Genomic DNA, 24,686 nt, shown 5'->3' on the forward strand with positions numbered 1-24,686 from the left:
GCTTTGTTACTAGTGCTGCTGTTATTATCTGTGAACTCTTAAAATTTTTTGACCTGGCAAAAATCCTACCTTGTTTTAATCAAATATTGCAATATATCTGCTGCAAACATTCTCTTTTCTTGTCTTGACAAGTGTACTCATAGGTTCATAGGTTGGTACTAGGCTATTGGCCCTAGGGCCTTTACAAGCCTAGCCATAACAATTCCCCTGGCTATTTCTTCCCAGAATATTTACTTCCCTGGTCCCCTGTCTAGCAGGGTGACTGACGTAATCCCCAGAGTGAATTTCCTCTCTCCCATCCAATTGTCAAGGTTCTTTTTGAAGAGGGCAAAACAGTCACTCGGCTTGACATATATGGGCAGTGTATTCCAGAGTACAGGGAGTCTCTGGGTCAGGAACCTATCCCTCCAGCATGTTTTGTTCATTTTGATGACCAGGTTTAGATCCCTGGAGCATGTGACTCTGAGGGATTGGGATTTCTTTAAGTATAGCATGTCCAACAACTCTGGGTTTGACATGGCCTTGTAGGTTAAGCAGAGATTGCATCTGAGTAGGCGATATGCGACAGAGTATAGCTGGAGTTTTTTTAGATGGTCAGCATAGGGCATCTGTTTTAGGCTTGTGATTTTTTTAGTGAGGTACTTCTGTGGCCTTTCCAGTTGTTGCAGATGTCTTGTGAGGTACATACCAAATGGGGCATTGTACTCTATAATGGTTCTAATGAGGGATGAGTACAGTAGGACAATTACCTCTTTTTTATGGAAGAAAAGCCCTTAGTGATGAGGTGTGCCACATAGAAGGATTTCCTGACTGTTGTGGTGATGTTGTTATCAAAGGTAAGACCACTGTTCACCTGTGCCCCTAAGTCCCTAATCACACTTTTGGTGTTTAGTGTACTGCCACTTATGTGGTAATTCATGAGTACATGTTTTTTCCCAAAGGGGATAACTATACATTTCTTGGCACTGAGCTTGAGCCCATGGCTCTGGCACCAAGCATCTGTTTCTATAACTATCCACATCATTTGGGGATTCAATAATGGCTCCCAGTTTGCAGTCACCTGCGAACCTTGTTAGCCAGAGTCCCTTAGTGCTGGCCTGTACTTCAAAGAAGTAGATGCCAAACAAGAGCTGTCCCAGGACTGAACCCTGATGTACTCCACTTGTCACTTGTCTGAAGCTAGATTTTGAGTCGGCTACTTTTACAGTGTGGGTTCTGTCAGTAAGCCAGTTGGCAACCCATCAAGTGACATAGGGATTAATGCCCAGCTTAATAAGTTTATCTATGATTCCAGAGTGGGGGATGGTGTTGAAGGCCTTGGCAAGGTCCAGATAGGCTGTGTGGACTGCCTTGCCCTCATTCATGGCTCTGGAGACTGATTCAAAGAAGTCAATCAGGTTGAGGAGACAAGATCAGCTCTTTATGAAACCAAACTGGGTAGGGTCCAATGTTTGAAGTTTACCCATGTCTTTGTTCATAAGTTCCATGATAATGCGTTCCATGGCTTTGCAGATCAGGCTCATCAGATTGATGGGACGATAGTTCCCAGGATCCAAGGTGGATTCCATCCTTGTGGAGTGGGATAACTGTAGCTGTTCGCCACTCACTGGGCATGAAGCCTGAGGTGAGGCTATGATTAAACATGACACTTAGGTGAGGTGCCAGTTCATTTTGTAGTTCATCCTGCCTAAATGCATGTGAGCCCAAAGTTAGGCTTGGATGTTCTATACATTTCCACTTTTTAAAATGAGTACATTTTTCATGTAGGCATTTGCCCAAATATTTTCATTCACACTGACCTGACTCTCTCTTCTATATGTGATTTTTGAAAAATATGTTACAATAACTGTAAATGTTATGCTATCTAAGAGGGAATAACTTCCCTACTGCAGTCACTGAGCCGTTGAAGATGAGATCATTTTCACCGACATGAATAACAACATGCTGTACAAAGAAATCTCAGATTATATATATATATATATATATATATATATATACAGATTGAGATTATACACACATACACACACATCTAGACATCTATCTATCCATATATACACATCTCCCTCAAGAACAGCACTGCACCACCCTCTCCAAGCCAAATGAATACCAGTCTCCTACACAGTTAGATACTCATGGGTTGTCTTCTTTCTCCCCTACAACCTTGCAGCCTCTCCTAATTAACTCCCTAACTCAATATACCACACACAAGCACACAATAACACATACTTTTATATATATATATATATATATATATATATATATATATATATATATATATATATATATATATACACTAACTAATACTAAGTTCTGTTGGAACTACAATCTCAAATGCATTCAAACTTTTTACTTCATTGCTGTATGTATTGTATTACCTCACTTTGCATCCTTTCCCATTCCTTTCTCATGTTCTCTTTCTTCCCTTCTTCTTCATACCTGAATTATTTTTCTAAGTACTTATACATTTTGTAAATATGCAAATACCAAGTTATCTTATGTAGCGCTAATAGACAGCTGCTTGCCTTTTGAACAAATGAACTATATTTCTACTTTGTTCTCTATACAGTATATTCTATTTGCTGTGTCCTCCTGGGCTGAACTTGAAAACAAAGTGTAAATCTAAATAAATAAAAATTAATGACATGGGTAGACACAAAATATGATTACATTCAGTGCTCAATCCATGATTCATTTATCAAAAATGCACTAGTAACTAGTCATGTGAGAAAGATGCCTTGGAGTAAGCATGTACATATCACAAGGCAGTGATGAAGTACAGAGGAAAAGCACTCTGTGAATGTGACAAAAATTAACGAAAACAGACGTGATCTAGGACTTCAAACCGAAATGAAACAAAAAAGTGCTTGATAATTATGTGAAACAACATCAAACTGAAGGGCGGATACTTTGTGCCTGAAGGCATTCAAAGCAAATCAGATTTCAAGGGAGTACTACACCACTTACTCTGAAGTTAAGGGTTGCCACCTCATTAACTCAGTTGGTAACACAAAATACATATCCATGAATGACTACAGAAAACTGAATGTGTGAGGACAGTTGTGTAACAATGAACCTGGGTGTTTCCAATAGGAAGGGAGAAGCATTCATGGAAATGTTAGTCACTCAACCTGAAAAGCAGCTGCAGACATTGGGACTCCTATGTAAATGAGGGTGCCTGTTTTTTAAAGGACAGTAGCATGTCCGACAAAGTGTAATGGGTTGGCAGTTATACCACAGGTCCATACAGGTGTCCTGACAATGTTATCTGATGACTTATCATACATCTCACTTCAAAGGAAAGAAAAATCATTATGAAAAAAAAAATAACTCAAGCTTTTCTCTGTCTCATATCATCTACTAAGAGGCGATCTCTGCTTGACATACAAAGCCATGTCTGACACAGCCCTGTTAGAAATGTTACACCTAAAGAAATCCCAATCCCTCCACACCACACACTCCAGGGACCACAACTTCATTACCAAAATCAACAGAACATGCTGGAGGGACAGGTTCATAACCCAGAGACTGCCCATGCTCTGGAACAGACCTCCCATACATGTCAAGTAGAGGACCTCACTGGCCCTTTTCAAGAAAAATTCTGATCCACTATTAACAATATCCTCCACCCAGGGAAGGTTGATACCCCCCAGCCATCCATTCACCCCTACTCCAGCAGTATTGCTGAATCCTTCAACAAACACTTCACTGGAACTATGACATCTCTAAACAAACAACACTTCCCTACAACAGCCCCCCAACTCCTAACCCTAAACCCGCCACTCCTCTTTTCTTCTTCACCTCAGTACATACCTCCAACAGAAAAAGACTATTTTCAAAACTTAAACCCACCAAACTCGCAGCTGACAACCTCCCCTCTGAATACTTGAAAACTGCAACTGATACACTAGCCTACCCAATTTCAATTCTAATCAACCATTCCATAACAGAAGGCTATGTTCCCTCGATATGGAAAATATCCCACATCATTCCCCTCCACAAAGGCACCCCCTCCACTAAACTCTCCAATTACCACCCCACTGCCATCCTCTCCCCTCCCCTCTCTCCAAGATACTTGAAAAATATATCAACACACAGGTCTCCAACTACCTGCTAGCTAATAATCTCCTCTCCAAATCCCAACATGGTTTCAGGCCATATCACAGCACTGCCTCTGCTCTGCTCTCCTTCATCAACACTATACTTCATCAGAAAAATAATGGCCTCTTATCTACTGCCATATTTCTAGATCTCTCAAAGGCCTTTGACATGGTATCTCATGAGCTACTACTCTCTACTCACCACAACCTCTCCTTCTCAAAACCAGCTTGCAACTGGTTCCACAGCTATCTACACGAATGCCTGCAATCAGTAATCTGGAACAAAAACACATCACCTCACCTCCCAGTTACTCTTGGAGTTCCCCAAGGGTCTATCCTTGGCCTTCTGCTATTCTCACTTTTCACTAACAACCTACATACTGCCACCACACAAGCATCTCTTATACAGTACGCAGATGACTCTACTCTCATCTGCTCTGCCCCCGCTCTACGAGAACTACAACAAATCACACAGGAATCATTCTCTTCTGTAGAAAGCTGGCTATCCAATGCTCAGCTCCTACTCAACCCAAGTAAGACAAAACTTCTCCTGTTCCAACCTTCCAAAGCCACTCAAAACACCCCCCACTTCAACATTCTTGCCAAAGACAATACCATCATCTCTCCATCAGAACACACAAAATTACTTGGTGTGGAAATAGACAACAAACGTAGATTTGATTCCCACATATCTCTCACAATAAAAATAGTTCACAAGAAACTTGATGCATTATATCGAAGCTGCCAATTCCTAACCAAGGCAGCTAGAATCTCCATAGCCAATTCCCAGCTAATCTCCACCCTACTCTATGCATCCCCGATACTTACCAACCTTAGACAGACAGACCTACACAAGCTGGATGCTTGTTACAACAAAATTGCTAAATTTGCCACTGGAACCTCTTGCCGCAGCCATCACTGTATCACCCTTAAAGAACTAAACTGGCTAGAACTCCCACAACTCCTTCACTTTAATAAACTCACTCTTGCTCATAAACTTATTAACCACCCCCTTAACATCCCTTCCCTTCAAAACCTTCTCCACCCCTATCACCCCACTATGACCCTAAGATCAAGCAACAAAAATCAACTCACTGTTATCAAACCCAAAAATTCAGCAGGAGAAGCCATATTTTCATGTACCATATCAAAACTTTGGAATAATCTTCCACCCTCTATAACTACTCTACCTTCCACCAGTCTTTTCAAGACTGCACTCAAATTCCACTTAAATTTGCACTGGCTTTGTCCTTGTTCTAATCCAGATTAACACCCCCACCCTTACCCCCCCACCTAGACTCTTAACCCAACTATACTACCACCACTACTAACCAGTCAGAAATAGCTAGTTGTCTTTACATACTTTAACATCTTGTCTGACAACTTTGTTACTAATATTATAAATGACAAGAAGCTATCTTAACTTGCAACATATTATGTATATACTGTTGATAATCAATATATTGTTATTGTATTAAAGCCAACAACCTGTAATGTTGTTTACTATTGCTGCAACTTTGTATCTCTATCATGTACATGATGTGGAGCTTTTCTCCCCAGGCATCCGCTGAAAAAGGATCTGTGTCCAGTCGGAATTTCCCAGTAAACAAATGCAAATAAATAAATAAATGAGTGGGTGGTAAATAGAAAGTTCACCCTGGGGATCACTCCAGTGGTGCTACTTGATAGAGGCATCGGGAACTAATGACGGCATGATGCCTGGGCACTTCCATGAGCTAGGCTTGTAAAGGCTCCAGGGCCGTTGGCCTAGTACACACCTATGAACCTATGAAAATGGGTCATGCAGAGAACAAGAATTGCATTTTGCTCAGGTTCAGCTATAGGTTCAGAGGTTCATAGATGTTTACTAGGTTAACGACCTGAAGGGCCTTTTTAAGCTTAGCCATGCATCCTAAATCTCTGACAAGTTCTGATACCCTTGATAACTGTAAGCATAGGACTGGGAGATGAACCATTTACAGGTTACCTGTTTGCATCAGAGACATAGGTGCCAAACCAGGGATGAATTTCTGGTTTCCCATCCAATTGTCCAAGTTGCACTTTAATTGGATTAGGGAGGAACTCTGCTTCACATGGATGGGGAGCCTGTTCCATAGATGGGGTAGTCTCTGGGATACATACCTATCTCTCCAGCACTGCAGGTCCTATTTATATCACATGTAAGGTTTAAGTCTTTAGAATGGGTAATTCTGGTAATGTGTTTTTGCAGATATGCAGGAGGTCCATCAGAGCTGGGTCTGACAATGCCCTGTATGCCAGGCATAGATCTCCCCTCAAAAGCCTGTAGGAGACAGAATACAGGGATAGGGTGTTGAGATGGTTTGCATAGGACATATTACTTATGCCCTGTTTTCTTTTAGTGAGGGAGCACTGTGGAGGTTCCAGTTCCTGGATATGCCTGGTTAGGTACATACCAAAGAGGGCATTGTACTCAATGATAGATAACCCATTGCCCACTGAAAAATTATATGGTGCTGCTTACTATGATGGATTTGAAGTCTTCTTAAGACACTCAGTTTTGCTGGCTGGATTCTGCTGAAATCAAAGTCTGGTTATATTTGCATTTACAGTCTGTTGCATACAGAAACTTTCAGAATATACACTAATGAGAGAATATACTTTGCAGCATCAACTTAGAGCAGTAACAAATGACTTTTTATAATAAACCAGACAGATTAAAGTTGCAGCTTAAAGCACTGTTCCACTTTACTTCTCATATAGTACAGATGATGTGAGAGATATAACATTTACCTAGGGACAAATGTGTCCCTACCAATACCCCTAACATAACTGGATTAATACAGATCTTTATATACAATTTTAGTCATGCACACACATATACATTTCTTCTTAGTATTCTATTTTGGAGAATTGCTCATCCTGTAAAAACAATACTGATTGTTGCAGATGCTGACGCAAACTGCTGACTTAATGATATTATTTTTCAGCTTTTCTGACAGTGTGAACATCCTGTTTTTTGTCTTTAGTATTCTATTTGAATATTTGTACAAGAACATCTGTTCTTGTGCCAAGTGCAGAAAAACATGTTTTTTAAGGAAACACATTGTGACAGTGTCATGTCCATTATGCAGAAAAATTTGTTTTTTAAGGAAACATATTATGTCCATTCTTTTTATATGCAGAAAAACATGTTTTTTTAAGGAAATACATTGTCGCAGTTTTCTTTAAAAGCAGATTTTGCATTTTTGCTCTTGCATACATCCTGTTTTTAAGTCTGTAAGGAAAAAATGTCCATTCAGTAGATTCTTATTTTCCAAGCCACGGTCATTTAGTATGGATGCTAATCACATATTGCTAAACTCTATTTCTACATTTAAGTAAGCTTTATCTTATACCTTATTTATGTTGCATATTTGTAGCAAAGTTGCTTTCAACCTTTGTATATTGTTGAGCACACTCTAACATCCACAGATAAGCACACTGCTACAAGAGGGTATATTTACACACACACACACACACACACACACACACACACACACACACACACACACACACACACACACACAGTTGCCATTTGTGAGATTAGAGCCCCTACCTACCTAGTAGTATATACTATAGTACTACGTACTTATCGCCTGTGCCACAGATGCATCATCTTTCCACCTGGAAAATGTGTAGATACTTACTTAGACTATTATTCAGCATATGAACATGTCATATTTATTTTATTTATTTATTCAACATTTGTTGACGCGAAAGTCTGACTAGGACAGAGCCTATTTTCAGTGGAGACCCAGGGAGAAACATTCCAGACGCATGTCTTTAGAATGTGGGATTAAACCAGAGTACCCAGAGGAAATCCATGCAAATGCAGGGAGAACATGCAAACACTTCACAGAAGGCACCCCAGCCAAGAATCAAACCGGAGAACCTCTTGCTGTGAGTAGACAACGTTAGCCACTGCACTACTGCATCACCCTTCATATCATGTACATTGACCACTACATCTTTAAAATTCACATGTGGACATAAATTAAAATAGTTGCAGACAAGCACACTGAAACACAATCAATACTATCTGAGGAACTGTGTCATACATCTATGTCACGAGTTAACCAGTTATGGGACTGCATTTGCAAGTAGTCTGAAGTGCCCTCCACACTTCAATGATCCCCATCTCACTCACTGCCAGATTACCTGATAATTTTTAAGACCCCCTGAAAGCATTCATCTAGACATACTGTTCCCATAACAAATAAATATAATGAAAAATTCTAGAATAAACACCTAAGTTGGAAACCTAGTATAAATAAACTATACAAAAATAGAAAGAAGTTCATAGGCAATGAAAGTAAGTTTAATAACCCATCACCTAGAGATGAACTAAAAAATTTAAGTAAAGAACTCCAATGTTAATCCTCCAACAGACTGATATTTGCTACCTATGCTAAGGACAACCACAAGACCTTCTTCACCTACATTGGAAACCTTAGAGGTAAAGCCCAGCAATGTTCATAGCTGATGCACAACAGCATCAGCAACATTTATTCATCCCCTGAAAATATAGCAAACATGTTAGCAGACAAATTCAGACCTAACCTAACTCCTGTATGTCCCCTTAACTTCTTGGCATGCACACATATCCCGGATCACCTCCAAGAAAGTCATGAATACTCTCTTCAATGCCAACCTCAGTAGCCCCATGGATCCTGGTAATGTTCTGGACTGCTGTCTTGTTGGCACCAGGTACTGTCTGGTAGACTCACTAGTAACATCATCCACTCCACTGAACACTAGATGGAGAAATGTAGTAGTCATAATGACCCACAAGGTGAAACCACTACTGATCCAAAAAATTATAGACCTATAATGCTCAACACCTTTATTCATTTACTACTTATTTAAGTTACCTGGGGTAGTACACTGATCACAGTAGACAATTTACAGACTCAGCTTTATCAGCAAATCAAGGGAACCCATCATTATGGAGCAAAGGCTGTATGCAAGGCATGGCCCACAGTTTGGGTTTGTTAAAGGTAGATAATGCCACTGGAACTTGGTGAGCTTCCTTGAACATGTGATGGATACATTATTCTCAGGTCATTAGGTTTACAATACCTAACTGGACAAGGCCGAGGCCTTTGATACTTCCTACATTCTGGCATAATCAAGCAAATAAAATGTAAACCCTTATGTTACTTACTGGTTAGCAAACTGGCTAACATAAAAACACAATCTGTAAGTAAGGGACACATGCTGTCTTCAAAGAGAGATCACTGGTGTATCAAAGGGATCAGTCTGAGGAACAATTGGGTATTTGGTATTTGCATCTCTTATGTCAAGATTGACATCAATTGCCTATGACTGACCAATACTAACACACAACAATAAGCGGTACCTGGATCGGGGCATAAAACTAAATGCCAAGGTATGTGGAATTGTGTCCTTTGGCCAAACTGTGCACCAATATATCAGTGGCATAGAAGACACTCCCTTGAAAGCTGATTTGGCCATTAGGGCCTTGGGTACTTTCACTGATAAAATATCCTTTGGTCACCATGTATCTACTGTTGTTAGGAAACACCTTTCCTAGCCAGACTAATCACCAGGGACAATTTATTTTGTTCAGGAAAAAATATTGTCTCTCTCTACTCCTTTATTATCAGTCACATAATAGAGTATAAAGAATCATTTAGTATGCACTTGTCAAAGCATATGACCTATTTCTAGAGACTGCAGTGTTTCATCCAGAAGGTAATGATGGTCTTGTCTGAGTTACCAAGAACACACTGAAGGACTCTCTATCTGTTCTCTTTCCTACAGACTCAATAACACTTAGAAGAATATTACGGCTCCTAAAAATGTTCAGATACATTTAGGATGTGTAGATAGGCTTACAATTGCCCAGTGGTTATTAGCCTAGTATAGCCTAGAACAAGAATACTGCATAGATAGGCTTACAATTGCCCAGTGGTTATTAGCCTAGTATAGCCTAGAACAAGAATACTGCATTGATGGCCCCTATAATATTCCAGGATGTCTACTAAACAGCATGAAGCATGACCTATCATGACCACTGGAATGACTATTTAATCATAGCCTCCAGTCAGACTATATTCCATGAGAATGGAGAATACCAACAGTCATCTCTCTGCATAAGGGCTGGCCTTCAACAGACCCAAGAAACTACAAATCTATTACTCTGACAAGTCTCCTATGCAAACCATGGAAAGAATCATGAAGGAAATGATCAATAATGATACAGGAAATTTCCAGACACTGGATCTAACCCAGTTTAGTCATACCTATTCAGTCTGTAATACTTCTTTGAGAAGGTCACCAAGGCAATGGATGACGGCAAAATGGTACATACTGTCTACATGGACCATGGACAAGGCATTTGATACAATACCCCCCTCCAGCATTGTAAACAAACTCATGGAATTAGGCATAAATCCCTATGTTATATGCTAGCTGGCCAACTGACTCTCAGGATCCAAGACGTTAATAGGGGAGTCCACCTCCATAAAGAGGGTAGTAACTAATGGATTCCCTCAGGGCATAGTGCTGTATCCTCTCTTTTTTGACATCTACTTCCTGTAAGTGAAGGCCAACATTAATAGCCTTTGGCTAAACAAATTTGCAGATGACTGCAAACTGGGAGCTGCTGCAGAACCCCATCAAGGCACTAATATCCTCCAGGAAGGACTAATACAGACAAATAACTGGTGCCATAGACACATTTTAAAACTAAATGCTAAGAAATGCATACTAGTACCCTTTGGGAAGTTGGCAACCTCAGGAAACTATCTCATTGTGTTAACACACAACCCTAAGAGTAGACCCAGTAGACAGGAATTTGAGGACATATCTAGGCAGTAACCTAGCTTTTGACCAACCTGTATCCAAGGTAGTTAAGGAAGTCATTCTATGTTGCTCAACTTATAAGCATGGATTTTGCATCTAGATCCAAGGAAGTCAATGTTCCAATGTACTCAGCCCTCATTATAGCAATCTGAGTATAATGCCACCTTCAGTATGTTAATAGGTTCATAGGAGATTACTAGACTAATGGCTCAAGAGCCCTTATAAGCCTAGCCAGTTTTACCCAGATTTTACCCAATTTTCTATCCCTAGAAGAAAGATAATAAGAGATATGGAAAGAATTTGTGATTTCTCATCTATTGGTCCAGAATGCACATGTAGATGGTCAGGGAAGGGTTTTGCTTCATGTTAGTAGGAAGCCTATTCCAGAGGAAGGGCAATCTCTGGGACACACCTCTGTCTCTCCGTCATGATCTATTCATGTCAGAGATCAGGTTTAGTTCCTTGGCGCATGCAACAACTGAACATCCACAGAGGTTCCTCACAAAATAAATACACGGCTTTAACAACACATCTTATGTGGATTGCCACAAAGACATATCCCTATACTCTGTCCACTGCAGACTGTTGAAGAGTGATCTGTATCTGGTGTAGAAAGCATCACAGGATACTGCTATGAGGGACCTCTTTCATATCCACAAAACAACTAGCATCAGAACAACCTGATTCAAAGACTTCAATCTAGGACATATTGGAGGGACAGGTATGTATCTCAGAGTATATGCCTTCTCAAGAATAGGCTTCCTATCCATGTAAAGCTTAGTTTTTCCCTGACCCTATTCAAGTGTGACCTGTGGCAGTGAACAGGAAGACAGTTGTGGGGATAGTTTATTACAGCTGTTTGGAAGGCACTGGGTTATAAATCTCTGTCTCCAACATGTTTTCTATCAGTGAGGGAGATACTGATACTGTAGAGAAACCACATATCCAGAATGATTGGTTCTGTAATGGCACAGGTAGCAAGTTAGAGATTTCCCCTAAAAAGTGTATAAGACACCGAATGAAATAAGAGATCTTACAGGCTCTCATGGTAGCTCAGGGATCTGTCTGGTTATAAATCTTTGGGGTTTGTGTGATAAGTTTAGTTACATCCATCCAAACTGTGGTGTTGCACTCAGTGCATGGTCTGATCAATGATGACTATAGGGTAATGATTACTCTCTAGACCTTGATGAGTTTCCTTTGATAATTAGCTGTGGTAAATAAAAGGATTTTCTCAATAATGCTGTCACACGATAGCACCCTGTATTTGCACTATCAACTCTATACTTAATTTTGTAGTGTGCTATCTATATAGTATAATGAGGGTAGGGGGCTGTGTATCAAAATTGATGATGTTAAACTTTTTAGTTACAGCCTATTTTAGTAGGCTCAGAGTAAATTATGGACAGATAATTCTGGAGGGTTTGAGTGTTGTAGATTTAATTGAGTTTTGAGTAATCTGCAAATGTGGTTATACAAATGTTTTGGCTGTCTGCTCTAAGATCTTAGACATAAATACCAAAAAAAGAGAGGTCACAGGACCAAGCCCGAGGGTCGCTGTTGGTCACTTTCATAATTTTTAATGAGGCACCTGCAAATTACACTGTGTGGTTTCTGCCTTTCAACTAGTTTATTATCTATTTTACCCCAAGACAATCAATTTGTCAGTGCATTGAACTTTTTGATGATGACTGCACGAGGGATACTGTTGAAGGCCTTGTCCAGGTACAAATATGTAGAGTGGACTGTATGGTCACTGTTTACAACCTACATAATCATTTCAAATAAAATTACCAGATAAAACAGACAGGATCAGCCTCTGGCAAAGCCCAACTGTTGTTGAATGAAGTCTAGAAAATTCTAGATAGTCATCGTTTACTTGATCAATAAGTTGATTTTAAGTTGTTTTAGCTGGATTTTTGAATGGGTTTAACATCTATATATCTATGTATTTTTATATATGTACATACGAATTTGAGTACTAATTAAATAGGAAAGTGTACCTACTTTTTTACACAACTTTTAGTTATATGTGTTATAGAAACGAGAATTGTATCAGGTGACATAGTGTCATGTGAGGTGATTGATCATGTGACTATGAATTGGGTTTTAAATATGGCTTCTATTTTTTAGCTGATGTCTGATGAAGTTGAGTGTATGAAGACTTGACGAAAGCACTAACCATAATAAGTTTAAGAATTACTGGTGCCTGCCTATTTTTTGTTGTTCTTCAGTTTTCAGTGGATGCCAGGGAGAAACATTCCAGACACATGTCTAACATGGGAGGAAATCAGAGCACCCAGAGGAAACCCACACAATTGCAGGGAGGACATGCAGACTCCACACAGAAGGCACCCCAGCCAAGAACTGAACTAGAAAACCTCTTGCTGTGAGGTGACAATGCAACCGCTGCACCACTGCACTGTCAATATGGAATTAGTAAGCAAGCACATAGTTAACCATTAACCCATGATTCAAGCCAGTTCAGTTTACTCAAAGGTAAATCCTGCCTACTTAAACTGTTTGACGTCTTCAAGGTTCTGAAGCACCGGATGAGAGAAAATCACTATACACCATATATCTAAACCTTGCTAAGATATGCAATAATGTTTTACAGTCTGGTATTATTAATAAACTCTCCCTGCTAAATGTCAATCCCCATGTTTTCTGATGGATTGCAAATTGGCTAATAGACAGACCTCAGGAAATATGGGTGGGTGGCTCCAGCTCCTTCAAAAGACCTGACACCAATGGTGTAGCACAGGGCACAATCCTTATAGGTTCATAGATTTATAGGTGTTTACAAGGCTAACAACCACAAGGGGCTTTTTAAGCCTAAACCCAAATCTCTGACAACTTCTGATACCCTTTGTAGGTATAAGAAGGAGCTTAGGAGAAGAAACATTTACAAGCAGGGGTCCGGAAGATGAACAATTTACAGGTTGCCTGTGTCCATTAGAGACATGAGTGTCAAACCAAGGATGAATTTCCTGTTCTCCACCCAATTGTTCAAGTTGCACTCGAATTGGGTTAGGGAGGAACTCTGCTTCAAATTGATGGGGGACTTGTTTCAGAGATGGGATAGTCTCTGGGATACATACCCGTCTTTACAGCAGGTCCTATTTATATCACAGGCAAGGTTTAAGTCTTTAAGATGGGTAATTCTTGTGCTGTTTGTTTAGTGGATATGCAGGAGGTCCATCAGACTGGGGTCTGACAATGTCCTTTATGCTAGAAATAGATCTCCCTAAAAAGCCTGTAGGAGACAGACTACAGATATAGGGACTTAAGGCGGTCTACACAGGACATTTTACTTACACCCGGTATTCTATTAGCGAGGAACCTCTGTGGACGTTCCAGTTGTTGGATATGCCTGGTTAGGTACATACCAAAGGGGGCATTGTACTCAATGATAGGTCTGATGAATGCCGAATACAGTGGGACAATGACTTCCTTGGACTTAGATGACATATCTTTGTTTATAAGCTGCTCAACATAAAATTATTTCCTCACTATTGTAGATAGACACATGATGGTCAAAGGTTAAATTACTATGTATGTGTCCCTAAGTCCCTGACTACTGGGTCAACTCTAAGGGGTGTGTTGTCAATATGAGGTACTTCTCTTTAGTATTTATTTCACAGAGCTCAAAAGTTCAACCTACACATACTCCAATGTATAAAAAAAAAAAAAAAAACAGAAACTAGGTCTGCTATATCGGAACAAAAAATTCCTAACCCCTGAATCTAGACTTATTCTGGGCCAGGCACTCCTCCTCCCCTCCCTTTTATACGCCGCCCCAGTTCTTACCAATATCCAGGCCTCCACTCTAAACAAACTCCAACAGACTTACCATAAAATAGCCAGATTCATTACTAACTCCCCATACAACTCACACCACTGCATGTCTTTAAAATCTCTTCAATGGCTTGAACTTCCCCAATTTCTGCTATCTTATCAATTTCATATGCTACACTCTATTCTTTATAAACCCTCCTTCTGTCCATCTCTATCTTCCTTAGTCTCCATCTACATCCTATCCCAGACCCTCTGTACTTCTAACCAACAATTACTTGTAATCTACCACCCAAAAAGGTCAGTAGGCAAACTACTCTACAAACACTCACTTGCCCATGCTTGGAACAAACTTCCCCTTGGCTTACGTTCAATCTCCCACACCTCACACTTTAAAAATGCACTTGTTAGAAAAATATGTATTAGTAATATGCATGCTTAGTGCATTCGAGGTTAAAAAGGGTTAATACATTTATTCCGTTCACACTGCATGAATATGCACAGCTACTAGAGACATTCCAATCCTGTTTATGTCATGAAAATATGCGCAGCTATGATCTGCTTATGCCATGGAAATTAACAGGAAGCATTTGATTTCTACTAATGTCATGAAAATAATAAGAAGTGTTTTATTTCTACTAGTATCATGAGACTTAGCAAAGCGTTATTGATTTTCTGCCATGAGAAAGTACACAGCTGGTAGAAGCTATTGATAATGAAAACAATGAATGCTTGAAAGTTTAGACTGTAGTCAGCATTACATGTATCTAAGCTAGAAATGTACCTTGAATCTGGATAAAATGTAACACATATATATTATAACTGCACAATTGAAGAATTGAAAAGATTGTGGTGGGCTAAAAATAAGCCCCAAGGCCAGGCTGTTTTTCTTAAATGTTTTTGTAAATCAACAATAATCCAGTCATGTCAGCAGGAAATCTAAGTAACATTTTCTATGTAATACATAGTGAGTTTTAAATCTGAACATGTCAGCAGGAAATCTAAGTAACATTTTCTGTAGAGTAATACAGAAAGCTGTGTCTAACTACATCAACAATAGAATAGTAACATTTCATAGAACTGTATAAAAGTAGCATACTGCTCACTAGTAATTTAGACAAATCATTCTGCCTGCATGCTTTGTCTCCTTGCTGCAAGTTAATAAAAATACTTGGACCTTACGTGAATTGGTCTTTGAAGTTTTTTTCCTTTGACAGATTGGTCCTTCGGACCGGAACCCTCTCTTCACCTCGGAACAGATGGGCCAGGTGGTTGAAACCGTACGAGAAGAAACCAAATCGGTTCTTCTTATTTGAAAAGCCCTCCGACTGAATTCTCGTACTAAAGAGGCCAGCCACTTTCTGATCTGTGACTGAAGGACGGGTCTCAGCGAATCAGGTGATCAATCACGTAGGCTCAGGTAAGGTGAATCCACTTTTTTCTGTTTTCTGTTTTAGATCAGGGACTAGATTTGTATTGTTTTTGTCAAGACTGTATTTTACAAGTCAGGGACAGAAAAGATTACCATCTTGTCATAGATCAGGAGAAACAGAATAAGTAGGCAGTCATTCTGAAGAGACTATAACAAAATCCATGGTACCACGTTAAAAATAAGAGAAGTTACGTAACGATCAAAAGGGTAGAACAAAATGGGTAATAATTGCAAAAAAAGACCCCAAAATCCACCATTAACCAAAGCCGCAAAATACATGCAGTCGCAGCGCGCCGACAATATTAAATATTATTCAAAACGGGTTAATAAGTATGAATTAGACAGAAAATTAGAAAAATCCTCGCTTATCAAACTTGTCAAACAGCTCAAAACCGATTCCAAAGGTCGGGTAAAAAAGCAACGTCAGTTAGGAATACCTCAGGTACACAGGTGGCTTGAGGAAGTAAACCATAGGGAACAAAAGAACAACAATTCAAAAACAATGTTTTTAGATAAGGAGGACAATAACTTAGTAATGGCATCGGCCCCTCTGCCTCCCTTACCAGAATATGAAGCAAGTGAACAGGTTAGTCCACCCCCATAATATCCTGTCATCACTGAAAATAGAGAGATTGTAAAAGTAAAACCATTTATTAGAGATCCCATTGGGACCAGGTCTTGAACAAGGGCAGGTAACTCAAATGAAGGCATTGAGTTATATCAAATGGTTAAGAATTCATGATCTATGAGTGAAGAAGAAATATGCCCACTTATAGAAGTACCCAACCCTCAGGCAGGTCAAGACAATCAGGATCCAACCATTTTAGTGTATAGACCTTGGACTCCGGAAGATATCCGGAAAGCCACTGAGGGAATTCCCCATCCAAAAATTAATTTTAGATAATTCTCAGAAGATTTACAAGGAATGAGGCTGAGTTATAACCTAAACGGAGAAGAGGTAGAAAAAGTAGTTAGACAAATTGTGGGGCCAGATTGGCACATGATTAGTGGCAACTGGAATCCCCGTGATGCTGCACAAAGACCCCTCCCACATAGCAGCGCAGAATTAGACAACAGAGTAAAAGGTCTTACAGACCGCATCTCTGAAAAATGGAAGCCTAGGACAGACTGGACTTGCATTAATCAATGCATCCAACAAGAAGGTGAAACAATTGACCGGTACTATGCCATATTGTTAGAGTGTTTTAATAACCACTGTGGAATGCAGGTTCCTGAAGATCAGACACAAGATTCCCCATATGAACAGCAGTTAAAGAATGCATTTTTAAAAGGCAGTATTGCACCCATAAGCAGTTTTATTACAAAACACATGGCAGACCATCATACAAGCAGGCTACAGTCATTACTTGAATATGCTAGGCATGCCGAAAGGCATTTTAATAGCAAAAAGAAAAAGAAAGCTCAAGTATTTTCTGTAGAAGATGGAGCAGAAGTTTATGTAGTACAGTCCAGGAAAAAGGGCAAGAAAAATGTCCAGGGAAACAAACAATCTGATCAATGATCAGAGGACTTTGAAGGGCGAAAGAAAAGGGGTGAATGTTTCAAATGCGGTAAAAAGGGACACTTGGCAAAGGATTGCAGGAAAAATAAGAAGGCAACCACGGAAGACAAGGAGGGTGAGGACTGACTATATGGTAGTCAGGAATCACTAGAAGGGGATAGCGAAGAAAGGACAAATGAGGATGTGATAGAGGGAGTAGAGGATGTGACAGAAGAGATAGAGGAAGTGCAAGAAGTTGGTGACAGTGAAGAAAATGAAATATTAGACCTAGCTTTATTGAGCTTGGAGCTCTATTTAGCAGACACGAAACCAGAAGTTACACTCTTGGTAGAAGGGAGGGAAGTCAACTTCTTGTGTGACTCAGGAGCATCACAAACCCTGATACATCCCTCCAAACTGCCAGAAAACACAGAGTCACCTGATTACATACTGATAAAAGCAGCTAATGGACAGCTGTATCGGGAGCCCCTCTCCCGTAATATTGCAATAACTGATCCAGTTTCAGGACTGACTCAGAAAAGCAAAATTATTGTTTCTGCAAAATGCCCAGTGAACCTTTTGGGCAGAGACCTTATGCAGCTATTTGGTATAGCAGTAGTCCCAACCATGCAGGGTGTGGAAGCACAGCAACAAATTGATACCTTTGCAGTGTAATCGGAGGGTGAAATGTTTTATTGGTACAGTCAGGACTTGGTTACGACTGGTCCAGGGTCTGTGACTGAAGAATTAATGAATGTAGCCATCAGCAAGTTCCCCTCCCTTGACATTGATAAACAACACCTGCTGCACTGTACCCTGTATTATTGTAACACACCAGGACCTGATAAAGAATATGAGCAAGAATTGTTTAAAAATCATGCAAACAGATTGATATTACGTAACCTGTACTGGGACACAGAAGGGAACAGTGTAGCCAGCTGTTCATTGCCCCAGGAGTTCTTTACACTTTATAAATCTAATCGATTACCACATGTTAGCTTAACCAAAAACAGAAACATAGAATGGGCAGACCTAGGAGAAAAGTCACAAGATGGGAGAAACAGACAGAATTAGAACTGTCAGAGCAGGGAGTACAAATACAGAAGTTGAATTGGATAACTCAGACCAACCCAGCTGTGCACTTGCAGTCTAGCAAGGACAGCTGATTAGCACTCCTATTAAAGGAGGAAGAAAATGCTATACAAAATATACCAGAAACTCTCTGGACAACAGGAAAATCAGATGTAGGACTTATTCGTACAGGGGGACCAGTAACTATCACGCCAAAGTCAGCATTTAGACCACAAAAAAGACAGTATCCCTTAAGAAAAGATGCAGAGGCAGGGATAAAGCCTATTATAGCAGCCTTACTTAAAGGAGGGATACTAGTATTATCTCCCAGTTCACCATGTAACACACCCTTATTTCCTGTTTAAGAAGCAAATGGAGAATGGCGTATGGTCATAGATTTACAAGCTGTAAATGATGCAGTAATACCAAGGGCACCTACGGTGCCAGACCCACACACCCTGTTGAATGATTTAAAACCTCAACAGAAGTATTTTTCTGTGGTAGACATTAGCAATGCATTCTTTTCGATTCCGATACACCCTGACAGCCAGTATTGGTTTGCATTCACATTTCAGGGAAAAGGTATACATATACATGACTACCACAGGAATATTGTGAAAGTCCAACAATATTCTCACAAGAAATGGCAAGCAACTTGGCGGGATTTACCCCACCAAGAGGCAGTCAGATTTTTCTTTATGTTGATGACATCTTGCTGGCGGCCCCCACCCAGCAAGATTGTAAAGAAGATACCATAGCGCTATTATGACTTTTAGCCACTGAAGGACATAAGGTAAATAAAAATAAACTACAGCTTTGGAAAAAACAAGTCAAATACCCGGGATATGTAATATCCAAAGAAGGTAGAACATTAGATGAGGACAGAAAAGTAGCAATTTTGCAAGCACCAAAACCCACTACCAAGAAGGAAATGATGTCCTTCCTGGGTACAACTAATTTTTGCCAGAGCTGGATTCCAAACTATGCCTTGGAATCTGCACCTCTGACTGACCTGATATATAAAAAGCCTATGACGGCACAGAATTTGTTACAATGGACACCAGAGGCAGAATCTGCTTTCTGCAAACTGAAACAGTTAATAGCGTCCTCATTAGTTCTGGGATTACCAAACTACCATAAACATTTTTTCCAAACTGTAGATTGTAAGCAAGGTTATATGACATCAGTGTTAACACAACAGCATGGGGACAAGCAATGCCACATTGCTTACTATTCATCACAACTAGACCCAGTGGCACGGTCCTTACCCCACTGTGTACAAGCAGTAGTTGCAGCTGCAATGGCAGTACAGGCTTCGGCATCAGTAGTTTTATTCCACCCTCTCACTTTGAGAGTGCCTCATGCAGTCGCGATTATTTTACTGCAAGAGAAGGTAGCATGTTTTTCCCCTGCTAGGCATCTTTCCTGTATGACTATATTGTTGAGCCAACCTCATATGACAATTGAACGATGCACGACTTTAAACCCTTCTACCTTGCTCCCAACCCCTGCAGATGGCACACCACACCGCTGCCTGCAGGTAATTGAGCAAAAGACACTACCTAGAAAAGATCTCACAGATGTCCCCTTGGATGATGCCAAGGTGACATACTATGTGGATGGCTCGTGCAAAAGGGGTCCTGCAGGACAGAACCTAGTAGGATATGCAGTAGTTTCTGATACTGAGATTGTAGAAGCAAAACCTTTACCACACAACTTATCTGCACAGGCAGCAGAATTGATTGCCTTGACACGGGCATATACCTTAGCAAAGGGTAAATGTGTAAACATTTTTACTGACAGCCAGTATGCTTTTTCTACTGTACATGTTTTTGCGCAACAGTGGAAAAACCGAGGAATGATAACATCTACTGGCAAACCCATCAATCATGCACAATTTATTTTAGATCTTTTAGAATCTATTCAGTTACCTCAGAAAATAGCCATTTGTAAATGCACAGCTCGCACCAAGAAACAAGATAGGATTTCAAAAGGTAATGCGAGAGCTGATACGGCTGCAAAACAAGCAGCTACAGAAGTATTTCTTTTAAATGAGGAACTACAACCCTCTGAGATTTTAGACTTAGAAATGTTAAAAACAATGCAGACACTCACTATGCAAGCAGAAAAACAAAGATGGGTAAAACGAGGAGCAATTCTCAAAAAGGGGCTGTGCATCTCTAAAGAAGGGAAACCGATACTACCATCTAATTTGTTTAGATATGCAACTTTGTTGAGCCATGGGCAATGCCATGTCTCAACAGGGGGGATGGTACAGCTGATGAACCAAGTGTTCACAACATACGGATTTACAAACTACTCTAAAATATTTTGTTTGATGTGCCAAATTTGTAACAAACATCATGCACAAGAGGTGTTAAAGCCCAAGCAAGGGAATTTCCCTACACCACCATATCCGTTTCATACTATCTGTATGGATTTCATAGAACTGAACAAATGTGAAAATAAGAAGTATTGTCTTGTCATTGTAGATATGTTTTCCAGATGGGTGGAAGCTTTTCCAACCAAAAATCCAGATGCAGTCACGGTGGCAAAAGTACTTGTCAAAGAAATCATCCCTAGATTCGGCATTCCAGAAAGAATCTACAGTGACAATGGTACACACTTTGTAAACCAAACCATACAGCAGTTAAGTAAGCATTTTAGTATTTTTTTAAAAAATCATTGTGCATACCATCCGCAATCTGCAGGGCTAGTTGAGAGACACAATGGTATATTAAAGAACAAATTAAGAAAGTTAATAGCTGAGACAGGAAAGAACTGGATATATTGTTTGCCCATGGCACTGTTGAGCATGAGAACTGTTCTGACTGCAAAAGGATTGACTCCTTTTGAAAAACTATTTGGAAGGGCTTATTATACACCCCAGTGGAAACTTCTCATGTCCTCAGACCAGGAGGCTGATCTTACACTAGCTGAATATATGAGAAATTTGTTGAATTCTAAACATCTGTTGCAGTCAAATTCTGTTTCAGATAAAGAACAAACCGAAACATCGGAAGTGGCAGTGATCCCCGGGGACTGGGTGTGGGTGAAGAATATAAGGAAGAACAATTGGTCATCACCAAGGTGGGAAGGCCCATACCAGGTGCTTCTTTTGACACCCACTGCAGTCAAGATAGCAGAGCGACCTTCGTGGATCTACCTGATGCACTGCAAACTAGTTAAGAACTTTGAACTGGACAAAAATCTTACCTCTCCATTGGGGCCCTCAGCACAAAGTCTGGCTACAAAGGGGGGTCAGATCAATAGGACTGATCCGTCTTAATCCCAGTGAAGAAACCATCGGTGCTGAAGGTCCTATTAGGGCAGAGAGTAAGATCACATGTCAAAAGCAAAAATTATAGAATCCAGAAAAATCCAAATAAAACTACTTGGAAGAGTCAGAGAAAACAGGAATGCAGAACAACCATTTCCTCAGAAGTATTACATAATCATCCTGTTGACTGTACTAGTGACAATAATCTTTTTGTTGTGGCCATTCCTTTTCCCAGCCACACAAACTGAGCTGAATAAGCATGGAGAGTTTCACGTAGAGTGGCACCCAAACTTCAACACTTACCAGGCAATCAAATATGTGTATGCTGAGACCTTCAATGTTTCGAATTGCTGGATTTGCACAGCTTTGCCAACAGCATACTGGGGGGTTATTGTTAACTTCAGTCCCCCTAGGAGCCAACAAGACCTGGGAAAATTTAGTCTATGATACATCAGATGTTACATCACAAGATAAAGTAGCATTGCACTTGTCTGTTTGACAGAAGGGGACTGTGTGTTTTTACAAAAATGATACAGTTCAGGTGGGTTGGAGCAATTGCAATGTGACTGTTCCCTATAGATGCTACAATAAAACTGATAACACAGGTTCCTATTGCAACACAAGCTATGATTCATTTTTTGAACTGATGCATAGGACAACTGATTATAATGCTGACCTTTATAAACTGATTATAGTTGACAAAAAAATGTTTCATCCAGAGCCAGGACATAGTAAAGTTACTACCAAAGTAGAAGACTGTTATTTTGTATGTGGTAGGAAAGCATACAAGTGGTTACCTGAGAATTGGTCCGGCAGTTGTTATTTGGGGTACCTGGTTCCGGCCATACGACACACAGCAGTTTTGCCTCGGGAAAATTCAAAATGTTCAATGAGAAATCAAGAAACCTGTCAATCCAGTAGGGCAAATCAATGCGGGCTGGAAAAACCATCATGCTGTGGGCCTAGGGAAAAATGGACTGTCGCATATGGACTTGGGTAATACCATCATCTCGTGGGCAGGTATACTGACAGCCATTGGAGCAACAAAATCAATCTGGGAACTGAGAAAACTGTCTAAACTTCTCAAAATAATGAGCAATGCATCCTTTTCTGCTCTAGAATTGGTGACTGATGAAATGACTGCCATGAGAACTGTAGTGCTTCAAAACCGCATGGCTCTCGACTTCACCTAGCAGTGAGAGGAGGTACTTGCTCTTTAATCCAGGAGGAGTGCTGTTCGTATATTCCTGACCACAAACACGAAATAGACAATCACCTTGAGGTAATTCAGCAAGTGTCGGCTATGACCAAACCAGGACCAAATCCATTGACTGACTTTTTTCCAGAGATTGTTTGGGGGGTGGGGCAGTATCCTAATGAACATCCTGATTACCATCTGTGTAGGAATTATCCTACTGGTGGTATGTGTGTGCTGCTGCATCCCCTGCATGAAAAGACTGATTAAAGACTTTATAGACATGTCAGTTTCAGAAACCTTATACCAAGGTGCTGAACTTGAAGAATTGTTGAAAAATTGAAAATGCTTTCATAAGTTTAAACTGAATGACTCTCTTAACTGCAAATCCTGAGTGGGAAGAGGTTAGGAGAAGAAAAAACTGTTTATGCTTATCTTGAAAGTAGAATAAAAGTATTAAAAGGGGGGAAATGTTAGAAAAATATGTATTAGTAATATGCATGCTTAGTGCATCCGAGGTTTAAAAGGGTTAATACATTTATTCTGTTCACACTGCATGAATCTGCACAGCTACTAGAGACATTCCAATCCTGTTTATGTCATGAAAGTATGCACAGCTATGATCTGCTTATGCCATGGAAATTAACAGGAAGCATTTGATTTCTACTAATGTCATGAAAATAATAAGAAGTGTTTCATTTCTACTAGTGTCATGAGACTTAACAAAGAGTTATTGATTTTCTGCTTATGCCATGAGAAAGTACACAGCTGGTAGAAGCTATTGATAATGAAAACAATGAATGCTTGAAAGTTTAGACCGTAGTCAGCATTACTTGTACCTAAGCTAGAAATGTACCTTGAATCTAGGTAAAATGTAACACATATATATTAGAACTGCACAACTGAAGAATTGAAAAGATTGTGGCGGGCTAAAAATAAGCCCCAAGGCCAGGCTGTTTTTCTCAAATGTTTTTGTAAATCAACAATAATCCAGTCATGTCAGCAGGAAATCTAAGTAACATTTTCTATGTAACACATAGTGAGTTTTAAATCTGAACATGTCAGCAGAAAATCTAAGTAACGTTTTCTGTAGAGTAATACAGAAAGCTGTGTCTAACTACATCAACAATAGAATAGTAACATTTCATAGAACTGTATAAAAGTAGCATACTGCTCACTAGTAATTTAGACAAATCATTCTGCCTGCATGCTTTGTCTCCTTGCTGCAAGTTAATAAAGGGTGCCATGCTTGAACCTTACGTGAATTGGTCTTTGAAGTTTTTTCCTTTGACAGCACTAAAAGCTTATTTTCTCAATTCCAGAACCTGCCCTTGCCATGACCCCACCCAGTCTTCCTTCCCTTTATAAACCCTGAAAAGGGCCATACTTAGTACATTACACCTCTCTCTCCAATGTGTCTACTATGCATTTGCATAATTTTGTACAAACAATTTTTTTTTATTGTT

At 39.9% G+C, this 24,686-nt stretch overlaps 1 protein-coding gene across 1 annotated transcript in view; it reads right to left on the reverse strand.

The window, feature by feature from the left end:
• The window catches only part of LOC122813667 (zinc-binding protein A33-like), a 394,493-nt gene that overhangs the window by 348,657 nt on the left and 21,150 nt on the right, over nucleotides 1–24,686 (reverse strand). The gene's annotated exons all lie outside the window — the stretch shown is intronic.

This window comes from Protopterus annectens, chromosome 10.part0 (assembly GCF_019279795.1).
Source record: "Protopterus annectens isolate FY-2018-M chromosome 10.part0, PAN1.0, whole genome shotgun sequence".
NCBI classification, from domain to species: Eukaryota; Metazoa; Chordata; order Ceratodontiformes; family Protopteridae; genus Protopterus; species Protopterus annectens.